The sequence below is a fragment of the Hesperophylax consimilis genome, chromosome 9 (assembly GCF_061612785.1).
Source record: "Hesperophylax consimilis isolate HC1 chromosome 9, BYU_Hcon_1.0, whole genome shotgun sequence".
NCBI lineage: Eukaryota > Metazoa > Arthropoda > Insecta > Trichoptera > Limnephilidae > Hesperophylax > Hesperophylax consimilis.
The window spans coordinates 6178971-6201389 of NC_142844.1; positions in this window are offsets into that span (position 1 = coordinate 6178971).

Sequence of the window (22419 nt, forward strand, 5' to 3'; positions counted from 1 at the left end):
TCTAAGTGCTCTGGCAATAAATTCAAAATTCTCACTGGCACACTGAGATATTTATTTATATAAAAATAAAGCCTTTCGGCTTTTACATAATATGATACTTATAGTTGAAGAAATATTAGTAAATAAAAAACAAATTGAGATCCCGTTTAAGTAAAACAGTATTAGACAGAAAAAAATGTATCAAATATGTACATTAAATATTATCATGGAATTTCAGGGTTATATAAATTTAGCGAAAACACGGTAGAGGCTTTAACAAAATTAATAATCGACCCTAGTACCAAACTAAACAAAGAGCAATTTGCCAAAATGGTTCCCAAAACCAACGCCATTCTAGGAACCATTGCGCAGATGACTGCAAAAATGGCTACTCTTGAGGGTGAACTCACAGCCAATAAAACATTAATAAACAAACCAAACTTTGAGTTTAATTTGAGTTTAATAGTAGAAATTACATATTAATCAAACCACTTCTAAACTAAGATATCTTACCTACATATTTTATAGACTCAAGGAAATTTTAAACACTGAAAAATTGAAAATGATCTACTTCTCCCTGGTGCAATCTGCAATCACTTATGGCATAATAGGATGGGGTGGTGCACCTGATACATTTATTAAGCCCCTACAAATAATTCAAAAACACATAATTAAAGTCATATATAACAAAAATAAAACATTCTCGACCAACCTATTATACAAAGAATCCAAATTATTTAGCATTCGTAAATTATTTACATTACAAACAATGAAATATTTATTTAAAAACAAAAATAATTTAAAAATAAATGAAAACAGAATGAGCAAAAGAACAAATAATATATTTTACACCCCCCAAACAAATACTAAATTAATGCAGACACATAGCAGTTTCATCGGTCCTCGCACATTTAATCTTCTACCACTACAAACTCAAATGATAAATAAAACAATAGCATATGTTAAGGAGGTAAAATTATGGCTGAATGACGCAGATATTGAAACGCTTTTTATATAAATTTTTTGATCCTTTCTACAACTCACTTGCTGAAACTTTATAAACTATTGTACATAATGTTTTCTCTTTACTTTTATAATAACTATAAACAAAAAAAAACTTTTTCTACTTATATATATTATACTTAGGTACTTGAAATATAGTAATGGTTTTATATTACCCACATTCAGGCAGTGCCTTAGTGGGTTTTCATTTCTTGTGTATACAATTTTGGTAATAATAATAATAATAATAATAATAATACTTGGATGACTTTTATAGCGCCGTTTTTGTGCAAAAACACCTCAAGGGCGCTGTACAAACTTATAATACATTTGTACAGTGGTCTATGTTATTACTTAACTATTTATGGAGAAAATATACAGTTCAATACTTACCTGATAGGTCACTTGAGATTAACACTTAATTAACATTATCTAATTGTTTATTGGCGAAATTTAGATACAGGATTTAGGACTTAATTGAAAAATTGAATATAACTGGACTTTCTCTTAGGATTGGTATATTTAATTTAAGGATACGACAGCTTAAAAAGGTAAGTGTTTAATTTAGACCTGAATTCTGTTGGACTTGTTATGGATCTTAGTTCCGGAGGGAGTTTATTCCAAGCCTTCGGCCCAGATACTCCGAAAGCGCGATCACCAAACTTAGTATTTGGCTTGCGCATAGGTTCTATCAGTCTGCCTACAGCTGCTGATGTTGCTGATCTAAGCGTTGACTGCCTCAGACCAGTGTTTTCCGGGAAGCATAGTTCAGAGATGTAGGGTGGGGCCATTTCATTGATGGATTTAAACACCATCCAGCACAGTTTGTACTGGATTCTTTCAGGGCACTTGAGCCAATGAAGGTTACGAAGGTGTTCTGAAATGTGCGAATATTTTGAAACCCCGGTTATGAGCCGTGCTGCTGCATTAAACACTGATTGAAGTTTGTCAATTTGATATTTTGGAAGGCTGGCATAAATGTCGTTGCAGTAATCGAGACGTGAGACTACGTAAGAGTTGATAAGTAGTTTTGTTGCTTCTGAAGGAAGGTTTCTTCGGACAGACTTGAGTTGTCTTAGGTGAAAAAAACCGGTGCTTACAGTCCTATTTATTTGACTTTTAAACGAAAAGTCTGAATCTAAATTGACACCGAGAAGTTTGACTGTTGTTTTTGGGATGATATCGCTGCCGGAAATAGTAATAGGTGAATTGTCTATGAAATGTTGACGTTTATTTGTGGCTACCCAGAGAAACTCAGTCTTAGATGGATTGAGCTTCAGCTTGTTTGAAGACATCCAACGAGTTATTGCTTCTAGGCATTCAGTTATACGGATTTTGAGACTATTGATATCATTTGGAGCGCAGTAAAAATAAACTTGCTGATCGTCAGCGTAGCAGTGAGACAAGAGATCAAACGACTCGATTATTTTGGCGACATCATTTGTAAAAAGGATGAAGAGAAGTGGACCCAAAACGGATCCCTGGGGTACCCCTGAAGATAGTGTTGCGAAGTTGGACAATTTATTTCCAACCCTCACGGCTTGTAAGCGATTGGATAAATAGGATACCAGCCAATTTTTTTATGTCGGAATTCAAACCAAATGTTTCCTCTAATCTCCTAATGAGGAATTCATGATCAATCGTGTCAAACGCTGCACTCATGTCTAGGAGTGAGATAAGTGATAACTTACCTGACTCTACGGCCAGAATTATGTCTGATAGCATACGAAGTAGTCCGGTTTCAGTTGAGTGGAACTTTCTGTACGCAGATTGACGTTTTGCGAATAATTTATTTGAATTCAAGTGACTGGTTATTTGTGCGGCAGCAATTTTCTCCAGGATTTTTGAAATAAATGGTAAGTTTGAAACGGGCCGATAATTACCTAAGTTATCGGCGTCTAGTTTTGAATTTTTCAGGATTGGTGTAACTACAGCTGACTTGAGTGGTTCAGGAAAGTCACCCGTGCTAAGTGATTTATTAAAAACGTGAACTAGGAATGGAGCTAAAACAGTAGAACATTGTTTTAATAACCATGTCGGTATGGGATCAAGACTGCACTGTTTATTAGGCGAGCTTGAAATAATTTTTATTACTTCTTCCAGCGTTGTGGGTTTGAAGGAAGACAAAATTCCTTTAGAATTAAAGTGAATATTGGCGGAGGGGCGTGAGACGCGGAAGCACGAATGGATTCAATTTTTTCCCGAAAAAAAATTGAGAAAGCTTCCGGGGTAATATCTATTTTCGTTGGAACAGTGACTTCCGAAATTACTGTCTTTATTGAGTTCCAAAGACGTCGCGGGTTGGTTCGCTCAGAGTTAATCTTTTCTTTCCAAGAGTCTGATCTTTTGGAATTAATTTTACACGTATACTGTTTTTGAGAAAGGATCCACTCATCTCTTGTAGTTACAGAAGAGTTTTTCCTATAGGTCCTCTCTAATTTCCGCATAAGTCTCTTCTGGTTTCGACATTCATCGTCAAACCAGCCGTCAGACTTTCGAACTTTGCGTGTTTTTGATGATGTCGGGGCATATTTATCTAACAGACATGAAAGTGTTTTATTATATGTCTTGACAAGTTTGGTAGGGGTCTTTGTTTCCCAAACATTGGGTGTACATAAGAGAGAGGTCTGTAACTCTTCCAGAAAATCGCTAAAGCAAAATTTACGCCATTCCCTTGATACAATTGTTTTATATGGTACTTTAGGCGGGTTAAAATCAATATCAGTGCAAACGAGCCGATGGTCTGACAGTCCTATATCACGAATATCTGCTGAAAGCGGTGGATCACTGTTCTTTGAAATTAGTACATCTAATGTACCACCAGCATCATGAGTTGGGACGTCGACCCATTGGTGGCATCCAAAGCTGGCTAATAGATCTAAGAATTTAACAGTGTTTGGTGATGTCACGCGCTCGAGACGAATATTAATGTCGCCTGTAATAATGAGTGTGTCGGAGAGTCCGACTGAAACTTCCAAAAACTGTGAAAACTCATTATAAAATTCGACAGAGATTGGTTTCGATCCGGGCCTATAAAGGGTGCACAACATGAACGACGTTCCTGAAGAAGAAACCCTGCATCCAATATACTCAAACGTGTTAAATGTACCGAGAGCTACTTTGTTTAGCCGTAATCCTGGTCGGGCTATTATCGCGACACCCCCGTGATTCACGTGTGAGATATTGTTTGATGGTAGGTCCCTACTAGGTCGGGCTTCTTCAAGAACCACATACCCTAAAGCTCGGAGTCTCTTAATTGAGTACGAATCACTGTTCTCGTGCCAAGTTTCTGTGACAGTTAGGATATGGAGTTTTTGGTCTCTGAAAATATCGTCCACCACCTCTAGTTTGTTGTTAAGGGATCGAGCATTCCAGGAACCAATCGCAAGCTGTCTGCTCCTATAGTTGGCATGTCGTTCTAATCTAATTTCATTTAAGTTGTTGTGGAATTTATCAAAATCGCGGAGGGCTTTAGACGGTAGGTAATTCTGTTTGTCGATCGGTTCGACTACTTGAACATCCAGTACTGACGGAGACTTATTGTTATTTTCATTACCACTGTTATTATTATTATTAATAATTTTTGGAACGTATTGTTCCTCCCTGCAAAAATATTTTGTTTTTTGTCCACCGCGACACCCCCTGTATCTAAATTTCACATTCGGATCACGGACTGGATTGTATATGGTTTCTTTTGCAGTCACTGAAGGGTTCAACACACTATCACTTTTAAAACTTAGGAGTGTAGCCCGATCACTTACAGCAGGAGTGTTTTCGGCCTGTGCTGCATCACAAAGTATTGTGTCATATTGTTCCTTTCTGATGCACAGTGTATGTTTTTTATGATAGCGTCCAGCACGGCAACCACGAAATCTTATTTTACGAGTAGTATCATTATCGCGTCCAAGGTCATATAATGATATTTTTGCGGCTAATTTAGGGTCCAAAAAAACACTTTCACTTTTGAGATGTAGTAGTGTCGCCCTGTCGTATCGGATATTGTTTACAGTCACCATAGTTCAAAGAATACCCATTATAAATCACTTGACGCATTTACACTTGACACGGTTGCTCGCTTGTCTTTCATACTGCACATGTGGCCAATTCTTTCGACCGATTTTACCGATGCTGCAGCGTTATTATGCACTTCTAGAACAACGTGGCAGATTTGAACTTAAAATATTTGAAATTTTGTATTAAAACTTGAGTTAATCTCGAATCAGCGACACTAAAATTATTTTATTTTTATACATCTAACTTAAAAATTATTACGGTTATTTTACACTTTATCTACACCGAAAAAATTAAAAACTTCCCAAGATTTTTCAAAATAAACGCGGAGCGCTTAAAAAAGCAGCCGGCCGCCCCTAGAGCGCCTTGTATTTTATTATTATGTTATTATTTATATATATATATATATATATATATTATGTTATTATTTACTGTCTATTATTATGTATGATATATGTAAAGAAATGAAAATAAAAAAAATAAAAAAAAATTCAATAGTTTCTAAATGTGAAGTGGCCAACGAGCTCGAAAAGAGAAAAAACAGAGTAAAAAACCTTATAATAATAAACGTACAAGTAATTAAAAAAAAAAAAAAAAAACAAATTGAAAAAATCAAGGATGATAATCTACAAATAACTAAATTTCTGAACAAAATAGATAACAACATTGAATCAAACTCCATTAACACTTTCCGTCTTGGAGCACTGAGGCCTGATAAATCATGACCCATAAAAGTTATCTTAAGAAGTTTGTCAAAGGCAATGAATATTCTCCGTAAAAAAAACTTTTGTTTAACTAACTCCCCTATCAATTTTTTTTCCGATCAAATACAAAACCAAAGGAAATACTTGTCGGACCTACGCCAAATAATGGAAAGTCGTATACAAGAGGGTGAAGTTGGGCTAACAATCAAATTTATCAATAACAAGCGGACAATAGTGAAGATTAATCCAAAAAAATCAAACACATCAAAGGATACAGCCAAAACATCAGATGCCGTACCAAACTTTTAGAATTGCAAACTACTCTTCCATTACTCCAAAACATTGATGTATTTCTTTTAACTGAAACCTGGCTTGATCCTGATATTCATATCGAGGAACTTGGATTTTCATATTACAACACCTACCGTCTTGATAGAAATCCAGCAACTAGTACTTAAACCAGAGGAGGGGGATTTCGCAAACCCATTTCAAAATCAACGCCATCCACTCAATTACTACGTAAAAATTTAGACGTGGAACAGGTATTCGTATTATTAAAAAATAAATCAGGTAAAATTCTCTTGGGATGTGTCTACATTCCTCCTGGATCACAGTCTACAGAAACCACATTAATGACGTCGAAGCCTTTAAAAATAAATATTCCGATGTCAGAACAATTTTATTTGGCGACTATAATACCCCTAGCATTGATTGGACGAATAAAGACTATTGTATTAACTTTAGCCTGCCAGAAAATGCTCGCGAATTAATAGATATGACTTACTCTCAATACATCAAGTCAATCAAGTCTACAATAACAATAATCGACTGTTGAATTTAGTCTTCTCCAGTGATCTCTCAATTCATATTGTTAAATCAGTTGATGAGCTCCTCCCCCTAAACTGCCACAAAAAAATTCTAAAATATCGTATATTGATTAGATAAATGGAATCGAAAATTCTATACCTTCCAACATTCAGAACTTTTTAAATCATTTTAAGTCTCTAAGAAAAAAAAAGCAAGGCTTACCCATCTCAATGCATTTCAAAGAAAAGAGTAGTACTGATATGAAAGTAAAGGTTAACTATTTTGCTGACTACTTCAGAAGTGTTTATGACGAAGATATTTCACCTTCATCCATTAATGAAACCATACATATCCCTTCTATACATATCAATATAAACGACGTTTAAACTCAGATTAAATCCCTAGACAAAAACAAGAAAGCCGGACCTGATAATGTGCATCCCAGTATCCTTATAAAATGTATTGATTCACTGGCTGTGCCGATTTGCTTATTGTTTAATCATTTCCTTGATACAGGTTGCTTCCCTAACATTTGAAAACGTTGTTATCTGACACCTAAATTCAAAAAGGGCAATAAATGTGATATAACCAACTATAGACCAATAGGTAAGCTATCCGTAATACCGAAACTTTTTGAAAAACTATTACTAGATAAAATTTCACCTTATGTTATCAACCTCATTGTTCCGAATCAACATGGATTTTTGTCGGGAAGATCAACTTTGACAAATCTCTCATTATATGAAAACTATATATCGAACGAGATATGTATATGTTGGCAGTCCTGATGCGTCACGTGGGAGATAATAACGAATGTGAGGAGTGTCAAAAAGCGTCATAGTTCTGAGTCAACAGTCTTTTATTTTTAATAATCCCCGATATAATAATTAGCAACGAGGATAATCGAAAAAGTTAAATTAAAAACGAGTAATATTAAGTCCAGTGTAAAACAGTGATTTCGTCTTTGTTTTTTTAATCATCTTACTTTGCCAGTGCCGCAATACGAGTTAAGCTGTAAGAGTTTCTGAATGTTTTTAGAACGTGTTCAAATTTATTTAAAAGTAATTAATATTACGGACAGTGAGAAAATTGGATATCTTTGTTTGATTATTTGTGCGGAGAAATATAAAATTTTAAAAAAAACAGTTCATCCGAAAAATATTGAAGAGTTAACTTATAACGGGATTGTAACAACACTTCAAAAAAAATATGAAAAAAAATGTTCGATCGCCCAAAGATATAAATTTTATAATCGTCAACAGTTGAACGAGGGAATTGATGATTACATTTCAGAAATAAAAAGTCTGTCAATATCATGTAATTTTGGAGCATTTCTGGATGAAGCCTTGATGGATAAATTGGTGTGCGGTGTGAAGAATAAAGCCATGACTATAAAATTACTGTCTGAAGATGAATCGCTGAGTTTCGAAAACGCAAAAAAATGTCAAGAATATGGAGACATTAAGTTGTTCTGCAGAAATATTACACGAAGAAGATCTTTCATCGGGTGTTTTCGAAGTAAAGCCGAAAACGTCACGTCAAAGGAGTACTAGTCCGCAACAAGGTCAAAGGAGTTCAACGTCATCAAGTCGTCTTTCATCTCCATCACGTGGAAATCCCAGAAAAAGATGCGAGAGGTGTTTTATCAGTCATCAACCAGAGTCATGTCCGTCAAGGAATTGGAAATGTTACAAGTGTAATACATACGATCATACATCAAAATTTTGTTCTAGTGTAAAATCAATTGTTATTAATCATGTAAATGTGTGAATAATATAAATGATTTAAATATGTCCGTGTCTGAAACAGCTAATATTGATTTGTTTATAAACGGTAGGAAAATGTCTTATATGATTGACACAGGGAGTTCATCGACCTTGATAAGTCACAAAATGTACAGAAAATTTATCAAAACTTATAAATTGAGTCAGTTCTATGGTAATTTGTTGACAGCAAATAGTCAAAATTTATATTGTTTTGGATTTTTTATGGCAAAAGTAAGTGTAAAGGACCATTCTAATTTTTCATGGATTTACCAGTGTTGGTTATTAAAAATCTATCGTCTGAAGCTATTCTTGGTAGGAATTGGATAAATGTTTTGAATCCGTCTTGGGAAAATACATTTATAAATTCTTTTATGTCAAATATTGAAAATGATAATACTGTAAATTTAGTGTCTGTCAGTGGAAAAAATAAATAAAACATGGTCGAAAAATTGTCACAAAAATATTTAAATTCTTTTTCTAAAACGAATAACGACTTACCAATTAAAGAGTTTTCGGTAAATTAAAGTTTAAAAAATAATTCAAATTCTGTTTTCCACAAAGCATATTATGAGGTCCCTTATGTACTGCGTGTAGTATACCAAAAGCTAGATCGTTTTGAAAGCGAAGGCATAATTTCTAAAGTTAAATATAGTAGTTGGTCTTCTCCAATAGTCTGTGTACCAAAACAAAATGGAAAAAAACGTTTATGTGCAGATTTAAAATCTACAGTCGATTCACAATTGAGAATTGATCAATATCCTATTCCACGTCCAGGGGATATTTTTAATAAATTTTCAGGTTGTCAAGTATTTTGTAAATTGGACTTAACAAATGCATATTTACAGTTGTCTGTGTCAGATTCTAGTAAAGAATTACTTACGATTAATACATGTAATGGTTTATAAATTTACAATCATTTATCTTTTGGGTTGTCATCGGCTCCTGCCATATTTCAAAAGATCATTGATACAGTCTTGGGAGGCATAAAAAACTGTGCTGCATACATTGATGACATTTGTGTAGGTGGTAAATATGAAACGGAGTGTTGTAATACTTTAGAAAAAGTTTTGTAAAAGATAAATGAGTTAAATATAAAAATTAATGTGTCCAAAAGTGAATTTTTTGTATTTTCTTTTGAATTTTTAGGTTTTACTTTGTCAGGTCAAGGCAAAAGTCCGTCTTTGTCGAAAGTTGAGAAAATTAAGTCTACTGGGTGTCCAGAAAATGTTACTCAACTAAAATCCTATTTGTCAATGTTGAATTTTTATATGAATTTTATTCCTATGTGTCCTACTGTGCTAGAACTACTCCATAATTTATTAAGAAAGAATGTAAAATTGTGTTGGTCTGATGAATGCGAAAAAGCATTTATAAATAGTTAGTCCCTCTTGTCAGATAAAACTATGTTAGTTTTATTTGATCCGTCAAAACCATTGTGTCTTACAGTCCACTCCAGTGCATAGAGTTTCGGATGTGTCTTAAGTCATGTCGTAAAGAATCAAGAATTTCCTATAGCTTTTGAGTCTGCGACATTAAATTCAGCTCAAAGAAATTATAGCCAATTACACAAAGAAGCCCTTGCTGTTATTTTTGAAATCAAGAAATTTCGTAAATATTTAATTGGTCGTCATTTTACTATACATACTGATCATGCTCCATTGTTGTCTTTATTTGCCAAAAACAAAAAAGTCCCCGTTTTAGCTGCATCGCGTCTCGTAAGATGGTCTATAATATTGTCCGCGTACAATTATAAATTAGTTTTTAAAAAAGGACTGACAATTCCTCAAGCTGGTGTAATGTCACGTTTGCCAAGTGAACAACAATTTAATGTAGGGGAATGTAATTTTGTATACATGTCAACACCCTTAATTCCATTTTCAGAAGTTGAAAGTCATTCTGAAAAAGATGAAATATTATGTAAAGTCATTAAGTATGTTTCAATCGGTTGGATTGAAAACTTGTCAAATCCAGAAATTAAAAAATATTTCAAGTTCAGAAATTTACTGTCGGTCAAGGGAAAATGGCTTTTATTTGGTGACAGAATTGTAATACCAGAATCTCTTAAATCTAAAGTCTTAAATTTAATACATTATGGTCATCCTGGTATAGTCAGATCGAAAATTCTTGCTCGTTCTTATGTTTGGTGGTTAGGTATGAATCAAGATATTGAAGATATTATTTCTAGATGTGAAATGTGTCAGTCGGTACAAAAATCTTACAAAAATGTGCGTCATAATTGGCCTATTGTTGAAAATCCATGGGAAAGAGTCCATTTGGATTTTTTTGACATAAAAGGTTCCAAATACTTATTAGTTTGCGATTCATATTCAAAATGTTTTTACATGAAAAATACTAAATATTCGGATTTGTTATCAAAATTAAGTGAAGTTTTTCCAGATTTGCGTTTCCGAAAACTATTGTTTGTGATAACGGTCCTCCATTTTCATGTAAAGAATTTTCTATTTTTTGTGAAGAAAAATCTATTAAATTATTATTTTCTCCACCGTTATAATCCTAAGTCAAATGGATTAGCAGAACGATCTGTTCAAACATTCAAAAATATTTTAATTAAATTTATGTTTAAAAAAAATTCTATTTTTGTTTTCACCAGCTCAACGTCTAATAGATTGTTTGTATACTTATCGTTCCACTCCTACTTCTGTCACGGATTTGTCTTCTATGGCTAAAATATTTTCTTATGAGCCACGTACACCTCTTCATATTTTGACGCAATCGCAATGAAGCAATCAAGTAAAAATGCATTGAAAGAGTATGAGGAAAATGATAATGCATTGGTATACTTAAGACATCTGAAAGGTCCTATGAAATGGGTTCAGGGAACTATTAAGTTAAAATTAAGTTCATGGGTGTATTTAATTCATTCAATCGGAGGAGAGGTAAAAAAGGTTCATGTTAACCAAATAAAAAAAAGTTACATAAAGTTAAAATCAAATTATGAAAATCCCGATAAATGGTATGACTTAGGAAGTCAAAAAAATAAAAATGTTAGTGATCTAGCATTTCAGCACTTGTGGGAAAACTGATGTAATAACTAGGGATTTCAGATTGGTGAAACCTCCTGTCAGATTTAGTCATAGTGATTATGTTTAAGTGTTTTTTGGTCATTGTAAATTGTTTGAAAATAAAAAATATTAAAGGAGGAAAGGATGATATGTATTGCTATGTTGACAATCCTGATGCGTCACGTGGGAGATAATAACGAATGTGCGGAGTGTCAATAAACGTCATAGGTCTGAGTCAACAGTCTTTTATTTTAAATAATCCCCGATATAATAGAACGCATTAGCTAAAAGAAATCAAGTCGATTCCATATATACGGAATTTATTAAGGCATTTGACAAATTTTGCCATAAAATTCTCCTCGTCAAACTATCTAAGCTCGGTATCGATGGAAAACTTTTAGACTGTTTCGCAAGATACCTAACTGATAGAGTTATATTAGTAAAAATCAAATCGTTCCTTTCCAACCAATTTATAGCTATAAGTGGTGTACCACATGGGTTCTCATTTAGGAACCATTATTGTTTTTTTGTTTATAAACGATATTGTTAATAGATTTGATATAAATGTATTACTTTTTGCAGACGATTTAAAAATATTTAAAAAAGTAAAAACCGTTGAAGATTATATCACAAAATAACTTAAACAGGTTAATTAATTGGTGCACTCTAAATAAACTATATCTCAATATAAATAAGTGCCATTCAATAAGATTTTACAAAATAAGTCGACCAATTATTTAAAATCAGTATTGCCAGTAAGCCAAGGCTTTACTATAATAATCACATAGCAAGGTACCTGCGCACCGCATTAACAAGTTAAGTGCTTACCCGTTTATTGTCTAATCTAGAACATAAATGGTCTGGGACAATCAAAATGCCTTTAATGGCACAAAAAGAGTGATAGAAAATGAAAATTTCACAACTGGAAACATGATATTGAATTTTTTCAATGAATAGTTAGATTTAGCGAATATTTTCTTCTTCATTGCTTACATTGCACACTTAGCAGTTCTCACCTTTTAAAACCTTTTTAAATAAACAATATTTTTTGTACATTTTATACTTTTAGATATTGTAACATTTTATACTTGTTACTTTATACTTTTCTTTGAGTTGTTGTACTTTTACATTTTATACTTTTCTTTGAGTTGTTGTACATTTACATTTTATACTTGTTACTTTTTACTTTTCTTCGGGTTGTTGTGCTATTACATTTTATACTTTTCTTTCAGTTGTTGTACTTTTACATTTTATACTTGTAACTTTATACTTCTCTTTGAGTTATTGTACTTTTAAATTTTATAATCTTACTTTTATTTGAGTTGTTGTACTTTTACATTTTATACTTGTTACTTTATACATTTCTTTGAGTTGTTGAACTTTAACATTTTATGCTTGTTACTTAATACTTTTGTTTGAGTTTTTGTACTTTCACTATTCTTACTTTTGTTAATGGCAACGTTATGCCGTATATAAGAAAAAAATATATGAATGCAATAAGGGTTCTACTTGGGCCCAATGCGCATTTATGCGCTGAAAGGGAGTATGAACAGCGCGTGGCTGTCTCCGACCACACACGAGAGGGAAGAATTGTCCGTAGACAACACCAACTCGAGTTATTAGAAGCTGCCGAAGGAGCGGAGGATGTATTATATGGCCCTGAAATAGACGACTCGATGTAAGTTGAAAAAATATTTTTTTACTCTATGTAAAATGCTTTTCAAACTTTAAACGCGTTTTTTTCAAAACTGTGTTTTTAAAGTCGGTGACCAAGATTTCTCGGAAACGGCTGAACCAATCAGTCACAAATTTAACACAAGCTTTTTAATTATATTTTATAGTTATAGATCGAAGGCCTTTTCTCACCGATAAATATATATATATATATTTTTTAAAAACAATATAATGCCAAAATTTTGTTAAAAAGACGATTTTTTCTTTGTCGAAAAAAAATGTACTTTGTCCTTCGATTAATTAGAGGAATATTTACTATTATGATGAAATTTGTTTGGTTTTTTCATTTTAGATTATCCAGTCTAGAGATATGATGGTCACCGCAAGATGTCTTTTTTGAGAGGAGCTTCTGGAGATCAGTTATAGCAGCTATCAAAATTATTATTTTTACAAAAAAAAATCTTAAAATACTGTTAAACGTTACCATAATATGTATACAAATTTTTACTTTAATAAATTTAAAAAATATCTTTTTTGGGCCTCCTGACTGTATGTAACCCCTTTAAATGTAAAGTGTCACATTTAAAATTTCTTGAGATAAGCAAAATTTTGTCAAAATGTAATTTCCAACATCTAATTATAATGTTTTATTGTCAAAGGGTTAAATGAACTGAAGCCGTAAAAACATTTAATAGTATATTTTATTTTTTACAACATTACATTGATATTTTTTATCGAATCAGAATAATAACAATCTCTACGGTAAATGACATGGAAATTCGTCGGTTAAAAAACCATATTTATTAATTATGAATATTTATGTTTCTTATATGTAAGTAAATTTATTTTAAAGATTTCTTCAAAATTGAAGTAAGCTCGATCCAGCACCACATATCCACTTTAATTTCAGAAAACCATCATTTTAATAAGTATTTCCATTCACAACCGTTGTTTATATTTTGGTCTACTATTGGTCTACCACCCTCCAAACAAGATAAACATTTCTTAAAAAATTAAAGGGTTATGTAAATATGATAATAAGAAGTATACATGGAATGGATTCTTCATTGTTAGGACAAATAACTAAGGACGGGTTGTTTTTCCGTTTAAGTTTTGTGAAAGTCCTATTCAAGTTTTGTTATTATTTCATCATAGGCCGGTGGTTGCACAGTAATTGGATAGTAATAGAACTGGAATATTATATTTGATGAATTATTCAAATTCTGTGAAACAACCCGACCTGATTGTTTATCATAATATATTATCTAATATTTGTGGCTCTTCAGCACTCTAAATCACACTGTTTGGAATAGTTATATTTTTTTAATAAATTCGTTATTTACCCATGTTTTACAAATATCTTCCCATTGATTTTTATGTAATACTATGCTAAATCAGTTGACTTGTGTTAAAAATCAACAATACTTTAGAAAAATTGACTGATATGCCAATTATTATTAAAGAGCGATTCCACGGTCTGTGGCGGACTACAAACCGCAGCGTGATAATAATAATAGTAATAATTATGTAATTTAATTAGTCTGCGGTCTGCCCCTCCGGTTTGCAGCTGCCGCCGACCTTGAAATCTTACCTAGGTTTGTTAAGTTTTCTACTGGCTGATCTCATATTTATTTTCCCTGCGGTGAATCTCTTCCATGTACAAAGTTAGTTCGTCTTGTACGTTTCCCCTAGTCTCTCTACTACATCCGTTGTTAAGGGCATTGGAAACCATGCTGATGGCTTCCTCTTCTGTTTGAGTTTCGTTTTCGACGGTAAGTTTTGTATGGGAGGGGGAAAGACCGTACGGACTCCCGTTGGTTTTAGCTGAGGAAACGCATTTTAAAGAAAACCAGAACCTTTTTTTGTTTTTGATTTGGTGGTTGCTAATAGTGATTCGGTTGAGACAGCAGCCTGGAGACCTTAAGCCGTAGTGGCACATTCCTGTGTTGGTTTCTTTGTCGTTAAAGTGGATGTGGACACTGGAAGGGAAATCGCTATTGTAGGTGACATTTCGGTTGAAAGGCTGACAGTAGAGGCCCTGGCATTGCTTGCAGCAGTGAGCTAGCAGGGCGGCGGGGACGGTGGCCGTGGCTGGCAGTGGTTGGGGCACGCGAGGGGAAGAGGCCTCTCCCCCACCTGCGCGCCGCGCAGCACGACCGTTCCTCAGCGACTGGCAGTACTGCGGCCCGATGCACGGAATGCTCTCCTCTCGGACTGAGTTACCTGAGAAATAAAAGGAAACAATTTTTTAAAGAAAACACAGAAACCTTACTTTTCTTAAATGCCGTAAAGTGTGTAAACACCTCTCTGCCTCGACCTCGCGCACTTGAAGTGAAACAACACAAAACTGCGCTATATAAATGTTATGTTATTATTATTATTCTGCAATCGGAGGTGATTCAGGGAGAGTGCTGATAGGAGTAAAATCGGCGTCTTCTCTACACACCCGCTCCTGCCTCAGTGTGAAAATGATCGTGCTATCAAGATGACGCCAGACCTTCGACACATCAGAATATTGGAATGGCTCTGGCACGTTTTTGCATGCAATTATGTAAAAAAAATTAAAAGGAAGACGTCGGTGAAGAACTGGTTGGTGAATCGATTGGAAGCAAACTGACCATAAAATCATCACGATTTTAAAACATACTGGGTGACTCAACGCTAACCGACCTGATATCTATCCCGATTTGGGAGTTAAGGGCCGATTTGTCTACTCACTTAGTGATCAATGTAGCGATCTAGGTTGCTACCCAACACTGCCCCGATATTACCCCCGGGAGGTGAATAAGGTATTTGTGATTGCACGCCACGTAGGTTAATCAAACACGTTTACAAAGCACGATTTGTATTTTTTCAAAGAGAATTTTCAAAATTGGTTTTCGATCACTCAGGTTAAATTAGTTTACGTTAATTAATTAAATATTAAAGCAATTCGAGTTTGGAAATTCCTTTCGAAAAAGTAAAATCTGCTAGTGAAAGCAGTGCTAATGGGGTTTGGACTGAGTAAACAAGTTTGGAATTTATACTCGTACAAGAACATTTTTTTTTTTTTCTAGTAAAAAGTTATTTAAAGCTAATTTAGTAAGGTCTTACACTAAAAATTACCTAAAAAAATCGTCATAAAATTTACACCAATGTAAACTATAAGTATTACAAATCGGCATTTTTATATTAAATAAATGAATTTTTATTCTTCTAAATCAAAACTCGTTTGTGTTTAAAAATAGTAAATTCAGTTACCAAGCTTTGAATTGGACTTGGATATTATTTAATGACAGAGTTCCTAAACAATGAGTTTACTGACTCTAGCATAAGTACAAATTTGGATTTTTTTTTGAAACTTTACTCGGAATGATTTTATTTTGTGGTGTGAAATGAAATGAAGGATTTTTTATATATACTTAATTGCCCACTCCTTATGCCCACTTTAGGTCTTTTATGTTTCGTAATTTCTTTCTACCTGTATTGAGCGAGAGTGTTAATGGTTGGATTTTCATGTCCGGCTAGGCCGGCACAGAATTTTTCCGAGAGTAAAAAAAATTAAATCCTTTATCAGAGAAATGTTTGTGTCTTTATGTAGAGTGTTAACCTTGATCCACTTCGGTGCATTCTACATTAATCGAATAGCTTTGTTTTGTAGGGCTTGTAATTTATTTAATTGTGTTTGAGCTTCGTGTCTCCAAATAGGTGTAGCGTTTGTAAAGCCCGACCTTATGGTCATCTTGTAGATTAGTAATTTATTGTCTGCTGATAGTCGACTATTTCTATTTTCGAGGGACGATATATACTCATGCCAACGTTCGTTGCTAAATTCATTTCGAGCATTTCTGACTTCACGGGATAATCGGTTATAATGCATTTTTACTATGGGATTGCAACTTTTTTGCTATTCTTTCCGAATAAGATTTTTCTCCCTAATAAGATATTTAATCTTTTTGAGGATTCCGTATCGACTTGTGTGAATTTCAACGGATGCCTCGTTGATGCAGGATTTTATTGAATCTATTAAATTATAAGTTGCTGCGTTAAAACTGGCAACATCAGGAATAGAAGTTGGCACTGTCGTAGTTGAATTAAGTAACTCGATTAGTTTTTGCCATTCAATTTTTTACGTATGTTTTGTATGGGACCAGTAGATTCGAACCACCTGTTAGTGTTAGAAGAACAAGATTGTGGTCGGATGCGAGATCGTACAGTACTCTTAGGGAGTGTATGTGAGACGGATATTTTAGTATGACAATGTTGATTATATCCGGCCTGCCATTTGGAGGATAAAGTGTGGGCATTGAAGGTTACACCCGCCCTGTCCCACCCCGGTATTTTTTTTTTTTATTTTTTTTTTTATTGAAACATATAAACAAGGTTACAATTTTTTTTAACAATATAAACACCAATATATCAATCACTCTCCTAATAAAGCAGCTGCTTGTGTTTAGGAGAGGACAACAAAAATATTTTTACATTTGTTTAAATTAAACAAAAATTATTAGTAATAAAACAAAAAATAACACAAAAAATAACAATAAAAGTAATAAAAATATAGGTTAGTTAATAAATGATTCAAAGAATTTAAAAGGCAAAAACATATTTCTAAACAATAAGTAAAGTTATGAGGTGGCACAAGAGTATTTTAATTTAATTTTTTTTAAATATTTTTCGTAGTTTTCTTCCGATCGTATATCAAGGGGTAATTTATTAAATAATTTTACACCCTTGAATATATAGTGATGTTGTGCTGTTGTGGTTCGTGCTAGTGGCACGGTTAGTCCTCCAACAGATAATATTCTTTTGCTAATATTCAATTGTGGTAAATTATTTTTACTAAAGAAATCTTTATGTATTTGTAGAAGTGCAATTTTGTCATAAATTTTTGTAAGTGGGGGAACCGGGAAATCTTGAAAAACATTTATAGTTGGGTAGTAATATGGCTTTTTTAAGATGATTTTTATTAGTATTTTTTGAATAGTTTCCAGTGGGAGTAGTGATGATTTATATGCACCCCCCCAAGCCACGATTCCATATTGTAGGACAGAGTGCGCCAGTGCATAATAAATATCTTTTAGTATTTTTAATGATACAATATTTCTTAGTCTAAAAAATATATAGATTAGTTTTCTCATTCTGTCTACTGTGGAATTTATTTGACTTTTCCATTTAATGTTATTATCAATAATTATTCCAAGATATTTTATTTCTTTTTTACTACTAATGTTTATACAGTTTGAATTACAGGGTGCGAATTTAAGGTGGCAATTTCTTTCGTGAATTTTTATGTTTAGATTTACATTAAATCTAACATCCTAACATCCCTGTTAGGCTATAAGGTATAAAATGGGTTTTTTCGACATTCAGTGTCAATAAATTTTCGTCAAACCATAGTTTAACGATATTTATTGCATTATTAGCTGATACTACGACCTCATTCCATGAATTTCCTTCAATAGTTATAACTGTATCATCTGCGTAAGATATGATGTTTCCAATGATTGGGAGTTGAAAAAGTTCATTAACATATAATATAAAAAGTAAAGGTCCCAAAACAGTTCCTTGTGGAATTCCAAAATCTATATTTTCTATTTCACTTAATTCGTTGTTGACTTTAACCTGTTGAGTTCTTTGATGGAGATAACTTTTTAACCATGTTTTAGCTTTGCCAGTAATTCCTATATTATTTACTTTATTAATTAATTTTGAATGTGAGACACTATCAAAAGCTTTACTGAGGTCAATGAATATACTTAAGCATTTTTTGCCTCTATCTAATGTTTTGTAAATAAGCTTAGTTAATTCTGCAATTGCGTCTTGTGTGCTAAGTTTATCTCTAAAACCGTATTGACTAGGGTTAATACTTTTTTGGTTATCTGTATAATCAGTAATTTGTTTTTTTATTACTTTTTCGTGTATTTTTGCAATGTTGGATAATAAGGATATTGGGCGGTAATTGTTTACTTCTTTTGGATCTCCGGATTTATATACTGGGATTATAATGGCTTTTTTGTAGTTAGACGGGAATATTCCGTATTTAGTACATACATTAATTATATGCGTAATCGGTTTGGTTAGAAAATTGCAGTATTTTTTCAAGATTTCTGTAGTTATACCGTCGTATACTGGCGCACTACCATTTTTAAGTGATTGTATTATGTTTTCAATATTTTTTTCTGAAGTCGGTTTAAAAATTGAAAGATTGCTATTTGTTATTTTATCTTCATGTATGTCATCAGGTTGATAATTTTGGTCAATTTTATATGCAAGTTTTTGACCGACCGTAGCCAAAAATTTGTTGAAAATATTTGCGCACATTTTTGGTTCACGGATAGCATTTATTTTAGTTCCATTATTGTTTATGACATTTATTGTAGACTTATTTTTATTATTTTTATTCATTATTTCATTTATAGTGTTCCATGTTTTTTTAGGGTTTTCTTTTGTGAGGATTATTTTCTCCCTGTAATATTTTTCTTTTGTGTCTTTGATAATTTTAATGAGTTTGTTCCGGAATATTTTGTATTCGTTTTTTACTTGGCTATTGGAAGGTTTTTTTTTTTGTGTCTATGAAATTTTTTTCTTTTTTCCGGATAGATATGAGTAATCCTTGCGTAATACATGGTTTGATTTGCCTTAATTTAGAACTTGGTTGATTATTTATAAAGGTTGTACAGTCTGCGATATGAGCATTTAAAGTTTCTTCAAAGAAGTTTGCGCACATGTCTGGGTTTTGGCAATTTAGTATTGAGGACCAAGATTCGTTACTTAATTTATTGTTTAATTTTACATTGTTCAATTTGGAAATTATGTTAATATTTTTTCTAGAGCCATTTAATCCTAAGTTTTTATTGAAATCATAAATAAAAATATTTGTATGGTGATCTGTTATATCATTTTTCCATATAATAGATTTAATTTTTTCTGTGTGTTTAATATTGCTCCATATGTGGTCCAGGCATGATGGCGATCGGTTTGCAAATTCTCTTGTGAAATTATTTACACATGATATAAAGTTCATTTCATTCATATCATTTATATAATCTAATTTATTTTTACAGTGGTTATTAGGACCAATATTAATATTTAAATCACCTATTACGATAAAATTTAGATGGTTTTTGTTACATAGTATTTTTTTTAATTCTTCTATAAATAAAGGTACATCAGAACTGTGTGTTCGATATATTGCGATTATATTGAATGGCATATTATTTAAAACAAAATTTAATGACAAACAGTTTGCTTTGCATATGTGTATTTCGGTAATATTGATATCAGTAAATTTTTCTTTAGCGTATACTACAATTCCACTATTTTTATTAATCTGATAATTTGTATTGTAATTTTTGTAGTTTGGGATGATTGGTATATTTATGTTTGCATGTATGTGCGCCTCGGATAGTATTATGAAATCTGGCTGTGAACATAATGTATTTAGGGATACCAAAAGTTCATCCATGTTTTTATTTATACTTCTAATGTTTAGGTGCAAGATTGTTAGTCTATTTATTATATTGTCATAGATCTTATTGCATTCACTGGCTGCTTTACATACGTATTCTTCTATATTTAGATTTTTATCAATTTCGCTTAAGTTAAAATTTTCCATTGTATTTATTTAGGTGTGATAAAATATGTATATAAAATTCTACGAGTAAATGAATAAGTAATAATGCTCATAATTAGTGTAACACTATTCTTGCTCGATTTCAGTTCATATCTAAAATTGTAGGTTTTGATTTTTTCTATAAGATTTATTTTATGTTTAGATAATACTCGGAGACATAGTGAGTGTTTGTTTAATTGACAGCAATAATTAATTTGATTCGTTCCTCTTTTTATAATAATTACAATAAAAAATAGCGTTTGTAAGAATATATCAATAGTACAAGTGAACATATAGTGTAGAGATTTATTGCATATAAAATATTGGCAGCATGATATATGGGTTAGTAATGTATATAATAATAATTTTGACAAATTAATATATCTATAATTAGACTTTAGTATTCTGTAATTTACTAACATTCGATAAATGCAGTTGTGGATTTTTATTGTATTTTCTATTTTCTGGTAGGAATATACAAATGTAGAACGTAGATGTAATGAATTGTAAAAATAAACATAAAAGTGTAGTAAGTAGAGATGTGTTATCATGAAGAAAATATTTAGGTTTTTTATCTTCAATATAGAGAATGATTTAAATTTTTTGGTTTTAAATACATATATCCTGACTTTAAAGTATGTAGAATGATGAAAGATTTGTCGGTTTTTTAATGTATAGACTATATTATTATTATTTTTTATAGCTTGTGAATATTCAAGAGTACATGCGTATTTGTAAGACATTGAGAATAGATATGAAATATTTTTATAGACATCTTTAAAATTTATAACAATATTCCAGTTTTTGTTCCGTGAGAATAAGTATTTTTTTGTAATATTGACAGTTCGTTTGATTATGGACATTTTTTTTTTAATTGTTAGTATCATTTTTGAATATTTCTTAGAATTTTCAGTTTTAATAGTAAGTATACTTGTTTTATATACTAGAGATTGATAGGGAACATCATGTTTTTTTAAAGAATATGTCATAGCATTATTAATTTTGTTAGTTTTTAAAATTTTGAAGGTGCAGGTACATGCATAATATATTGACAATAAACATGAGTTACTATGAGAAATATACCTTGAATCCAAATTAGTATTCAATTTTCTGTTGTGCGAATGCCAGCATTTTTTTATAATATAAACAGTTGGTTTTATCATTCGCATTATGATTGGTAGGAAATGACAGTTGAAATCTGTCATTTTGAAAAGTGCAGTTTACACACCTCGGTTGATTTGTTGAGGCACATTCTTTGAACAAGTGAGCAGCTCCACAGTGCGAGCAGGAAGGCGAATTGTTTTTCTCTTTCTGGTTGCAGTTTCTTGATGTAAGTCCGTAACGTAGACAGAAGTAGCATTGTATTACTGGGCAGGCGTCGCCAACCGTAACTCGCTGGTAGCCAATGTTTATTTTTTCTTTATTTAATAGAATCTTCCTGGTTGTGCTGTCTACTTCTACTATGTAGTTAGCGGTGTCATTGTATTTGTTTTTAATTATTGCTTTTATGTTAAAAATAGAATTTTTTTGTGTTTCTTCCGTTACAATTTTGATATCCTCATTTTTGTTCAAGATATCGTCAATAAAATCTTTATTTTTTTTTATTTTTTTTTTTTTTTATTTGGGAAAATCAACAGATTATTTACATATATAAGAATAAACTAAATAATAAAGATAAAATCCAATAACAGATTTTCACTTAAAATTATAATAATAATAAAAAATATTAAAACAAGAAACTAAGGGTTCTGTACCCGTGGCCTGAGAAATTTACAAAAAATACAAAATTGTAAATAATAAATAAAAAATAATAACAGATCTAGGAACACAAATAATATACTAATAACCAGCTAAATTTC